The sequence below is a fragment of the Hibiscus syriacus genome, unplaced genomic scaffold (assembly GCF_006381635.1).
Source record: "Hibiscus syriacus cultivar Baekdansim isolate YM2019G1 unplaced genomic scaffold, ASM638163v2 tig00111356_pilon, whole genome shotgun sequence".
Classification (NCBI taxonomy): Eukaryota; Viridiplantae; Streptophyta; class Magnoliopsida; order Malvales; family Malvaceae; genus Hibiscus; species Hibiscus syriacus.
Genome location: NW_024063068.1, coordinates 583,807 through 590,058, shown reverse-complemented (window position 1 = coordinate 590,058; position 6,252 = coordinate 583,807). Strand labels below are relative to the sequence as shown.

General features: G+C 30.9%; 1 pseudogene; it reads right to left on the bottom strand.

Annotated features, from left to right (window-relative positions):
• Positions 1 to 2,459: 2,459 nt before the first annotated feature.
• Positions 2,460 to 5,310, bottom strand: LOC120159288 (annotated as a pseudogene).
• Between the last annotated feature and the right edge of the window lie 942 nt (positions 5,311 to 6,252).

Here is a 6,252-nt window from a genome sequence, read left to right as displayed (position 1 = left end):
ATGATATTAAAATAAATTATAGAAAAATGCAAGGTGAATTTCATTAATTTTTTAAAAAATATATCAATATTTTCAGTAATATATATACATATACATATATATATTTATAACCATATTATCAGGTCTAAAGCCAGCTAAGATAACCTTTACTTTATTATTTTTATATGGTAGTTAAATGAGTAATTTGGACATATGTTAACCTTTGATTGATATCTAAGAATATAAATAATATTCTATGTATCTGTCCTCCATGATTAAATTAAACCGAAATTATAATTGTATAATAACTACCAATAATCCCTCCACTAATCCTACTCTATAATTTTTAATCCTTCTTTAATTCTGCATTTGCGCTAAGCATGTCTCCCCCAACCTTACCATAAGACAAATTCAACATTCTTTTTTTTGTTTATAATGTTATATTACATATCCAAGTGTTAATTAATTATTCGCTCTATCATCCTGTTTCCTATCATGTTTGTCAGATTTATAAGACTATTTTTTAGAATACACTACATCAAATATCATTGAATTTTAAGTTTAGTATCAACTTATTATCGTACTTTAAATTAATTCAATTATAGTGTTAAAGTTTAGTTTAAAACTCAAGTATAGCATTGAGTTGTTAATCCATTAATAATTGGATGACATGTCGGTGTTCGATTTTGGGGGTTTTCTCGGATTTGAGAGGTTTAATGTGTTTGTTCAAAAGTTAAAATAATGAGAAATATTCTTTCGAGAAGACGAACAACATACTTAAAAATTAGTCTCATTGAATGATTATTGGAGAAGATTAGAGTGTTAGAACATCAAATGAGGACCTTCAGTGCATAAGCGTTTAAAAGTTCAACATTATTTTCCACTAGATTCACTACGAACACCATAACAATGATAACCTCATGGATTTTTTGTTGTGTTCTTACGATTCGTTCTCATTCTAGTGATTTAAGCGATGATAGCATCGGTATGCCTTCTATTTAGCTCTTTTGCATACATAACAATGGATCGAATTGACATGTTTTCCTTGTGGTTTGTTCTTTCTCGATTTCTTGAAGTCCACCATCTTTTTATTCCAAGGTTTAATTTTCTTCTTTGATGCATATTATAGTATTGAAATAGTTATCGACAAAACAAATAAACACAATCGAAAAAAGACTAACAAAAAACACCAATATTTATGTGAAAAACTTAAAAGGGAAAAACCACGGGCAAAGAAGAAGAATTTCACAGATATAATGTAAGAAAATACCACTACTAGAAAAACCCCTTTAATGGCGCGCATTGCGCATCATCTATGGGTGCAGATGACACACATATGCGTGTAATTCAAGCCACCATCATAAATCTCAGATGACACGCAATTGTGTGTCATAAATCTATTACGCGCATTTCTGACAAAAATTTATGACGCGTATTGCGCGTCATTGAAGCTCCCTTCATAAATGAAGACGACACACATTTGTGTGTCATAAATTTATGAAACACATTTATTACTTACATTTACGACTTACATTGCGTGTCATTGAAGCACACATCATTAAAAAAGATGACACACATTCGTGTGTCGTGATTTTTTGTCGTAAATTATATATATATATATATATATTGTAGATTAACAAATAATCAAACTAAATCACATTTAATGCCTCATAATACTAAATATATATATATCATATTATATATAAGCAATCCATTTGCATACAATATATTAACATTAAGTTATAAAAAATATTGTAATCATATGTCGATACAAAATATCACGGCATAATAAAGTTTGCCACATAAGATACCCATTCTTTGCGAATATCATCAATTTCATCATCCGTGTATTCTTCCTTCCCATCGCCAACCTAAGTAAAAAATATAAAATAAGTATATAATTTATACTTATTTAAAGTGAAGTATATAACTATCATAGAGTACTAAAATGACCAATTTTACATATGCATTCTTTGAAGCATATGTAAAAATAAATTTTACACATTTAATTAGTAAAACTTCCTATATAAATTATATACATTATCACAGCACGAATTCACAGTTTTCAGTCTTGCTAACAAGTACTTACATTAATTTGTTTAGAATAACATCCTATTTCAAGTCCATATGATAGTTGTATGACTAATGTGTATCTATGATATGACAGATGTGTATTAGAAAAGTTTGCTTACATTCTTATTGACCAACACTTCAAGTCCGTTCTTTGACTATCTCTTTCATAAACTTACAAACATAATATCCACACTCGGTACCTCCCGACTGACAGGGACACTACAAACAGTTTACAATAAATGATTAGTCAAAATGAAAGCTGCAATTTAAACAAGGAATGATCGATCGATCATATGTTGCCTAAATCATATTAGAAGTTAGAATCATATTAGAAGTTAGAAAAAATTTAATGCATTACATAGAGTACAAAGAAGACACAGTGGTTCTTACTCTATATACGCTCCACATCAGCAGTGTTTCGTAATATAAAGATGAGCTTCATCAAGTAGCTTAGCATGTACAACCTCGATTGTAGCCCATGATAAAGGTTTGCTGGTGCGAATTCTTTCATCATCACGTTCATGAGGATTTCCAATTGATTTCATGTTTTTAAGTAGTCTGAGAAAATTCCAAGGCACCCAAAATCTCATGTACAACACAAATAAGAACAACTTTATACACCCATTCAAACTTGTAACTGAAAACCTACATCAGTCAAGATGCCATCGCATTTGGAGATCAACAATGTTCAGTATTATAGTTTGCTAACTATTTGAAAGCTAAAAGATTATGAATAGTTTATGCATCAAACTATGACAAAATTGGAAAAATATCTACCCTTTTGTAAAATTAAATAACAACTAGAGAGTATAGATTAAGGATGACAGGAAAGGAAAAATAAAAAAGCATACCCAAGCTGCGAGAGTGAATGATTAATATTGCCTGCCTCTTTTAAGCGCTCCCCTGCAGCACCAGTTAACTTTTGTCGCTCTGAGCCAGCTAGATCAACAAAATTTATCCGGCTTGTTTTAAAGCAACTTACACCATTGGCTACACTCTGTAACAATAAAGAGTACTTCTGAATCCCTCAAGCATGATTGAGAGGGTATCTAAGAAATTAGCAAATAAATAATGACATTGTTATAAGAAAATTCCTCTTTGCATAACTAAGAAATTAGTGATTTGATTCCACCAATTTGTAATTGGAGAAAGTATATCGGCTCAAACCTAAATACTATAAACACAAAATAGAACACTTGGCATTCGAAGCATTATTACCTTGCATCGAGATTCAACAACGAAAGTTAAAACACTATGGGAACGAGAACTTGCAGCATTGATACTAGTCGCACCTGTCCTTCTACTTGATAATACCTACATCATTCATTCAGCAGTTTATTACTGGAATAAATGGTCCAATCTATTTCTCTCAAGAAAAAGAAAAGCATTAGCATTCTAAACATAAGAATTGAGTATATTCTTCAGGAAAGATTATTAAGAAATTAGCAATCAAAGCATCGGCTAAAAGGAAAAGAAAGAAAATGAAGAAAAACCTTTAACTGTAGCTTAGTCAATCCCTTCATTGAATGCACATGCTCTTTTGTCAAATTCTCAACATAGACGCCAGATTTTACATCTTCACTTATATGGATGAAAATGATAGAACAATATAATAAAACCCAATTTTTTCGTCCAGTAAAAAATGAAAACTGAAAAGTTAAATAATAATCCATTCGACCTGCAGGTTTTTTTGATTTGGATCCAATAAATATGTTATTTTCTCATTGTATATCTGCAAAAGAAAATTGAAAATGAAGTGACAAGGAACAAGAATAGTACAACACTAAGCAGTCCAATTATGTCAAAACTAAAAATAAAAATAATTCAATTAACTCTACCTCAAGAAAAGAACAGTGGAATTTGATATTTGAGATGTTTATCAGCATGCTTAATTTGCTCCTATAGAATAAAGAAGGTCAAAACACAAACTATTGAAAATGGTCAATTCTTAAAATTCAAAAAAATCAACAAATTCATTGATGAGCATAAATTCAAAACTTTCACCTTATTTATACGATAAAAAAAACGCTGAAATACACGAGGAGTTAAGCCCTGCTGATCGCTTGATAAATTTTCTTCAAACAAGGCATTTGTTGGACCCCAAATAGTATAAGTCTTTCCGTTTCCAGTCTAATGAAACCATTTTATTCGGACCCAGAAATTGAAAAACGATATTAATCAATACAAAAGTATTTCACGCATGAAATCAAAGAAAATGAAGAAGCCAATACCTGGCCATAAGCAAACACGAATCTGTTAAATCTAGTAAGACAATTTTTAACAAGAGGCGCTCCTACGAGCTGGAAGATATCATGCTACAGTAAAAGAAAAAAATAAGGCCTTTCAGAAATAATTAAACATATATAAATTAATAAAAATAAGCTTATTATCAATGCCTGAGTTGCATCCTTGTTGGCGACTGAATCAAAAGTGAAGGTCTGTCTGTTGATGCTCAAAGAATCGCCGGTAATTTTCTTAACAATTGTTTCTGCTTCTTCCTCTTCTTTAATCGGTGGTCGCATCCATACAATCACCTTTTAAAAAATGTTAAGATTTAAAAAATTAAAATGTCGTAAACCTCATAATTAAATTTTTTTTTGGGTTAAAAAAATGAAATACCTTGACACGGGAATCAGAAGCTCTAGAGATGGGGTTTTCATGGAGGTTTTCCGTGAGAAGCTTGCGTTTGAAAGGGTTGAAGGACGGAGGGCGAGGTGGCAAGAGGCACTTGATCTTAGCTGTTGCGGCGGGGAGAGTTGTGAGTTTGGATCTGGCGGCAGAGTATTCTCCTTAGATGATTTTGGGTGCTTTTGTTTGGATTTTGGAGGGGTAGGGTTTGGGGAAGAAGCATTCTCCATTGATCTCTCAATATCGTGTTTCTTGGTAACATGAATGCAAAGAGAAAAAGGGGGGAAGCATATGCGTGAACTGATGCAAAGAGAAAAAGGGAAACATAGGTTTAGTGTGAACTGATGATCGAGGAGGACTAGAAGCGGGAAAACATGTGTGATGAAAATTATGGGTGGAAATTAAAAGACGACTTTTAGAGATGACACACATTATTGTAAGTCATAAATCGTTCAGATTTTAAGAAACATGACATTTTTTTATGACACACATTTTTTGCAAGTCATAAATTAGCGCGTGTCATCGTTCGTGTGTCATTAAAGGTATATTTTATTGTAGTGTACAAGCGGATTTGGAGAAAGAAAAACTTGATATCTAGCCCTTACCCTTATTTGTTGGATTAAAATCCATAATTATCGGCACATATTTATAAAGTATATTGTTATCATAAAATACGAATAAATTAAGTGACCAATTATGTTATAAAGTCATAAGGTATTAGAAGTATTATGGAAATAAAAGTGTAGATACTATTAAAGTTGTATTTATAATTCGATGATGGACAGAGTTATAAGTATATACAATATTTATTCAATAAGCTATATAAAGGGTTATGGTCCCCAAGAAATAGATATCTCATATTTTCTCTTATCCTGTTAGAGAGTTAATACTAAAGAGAATTTTATCTTCTTATAAGATCACAACCAAAAAAAGATTTGAAGATATCAACCTTCTAGGTAATCTCCAACAATAGATTCAGGTACACTTCCGAAAATCTATTACTTATTTTTATTCTTAATGGTTTTGCATGATTAGGTCCTGGTTGTTTGATTTCATATTAATTTATTATTTGATTCTTTCAAGTGGTATCATCACATGTCATGTTGAATTATTAAGAATCGATTGATTTTAGGGTTTATTTTTTTTTAAGTACTAAAAGGGCTTTCGATTATGATTATAACAAAACTGATTGTAACTGTGCACTAATATTTTCTTTCGTTGTGATAATAGCTTTTAAAACTTGAAATCCTATTATTGGTAATCGTGAGAAAATTCTACTGATGTTAATATTTTCTTTCCTTTACCATGGTGCGTGGATTAATTCCACTTTGAGCAATTGCTTTTCTCTTATTATCATGCTTCTGTTCATTGCATGCTTAATATTCATATTATTATTGTTATTATTATTATTATTATTATAATATTGAAAGTTAAGTAATTGTTAAGATTTCCCGTAATTGCTTTGTAATGACCATTAAAGTTCTTTAACGTACGAAATTTTGCATATGAATTTTCCCTTTCGTTGTTTAACTGCATTGATGATCGCACATATTAACTCTGTTTTCTTGTATT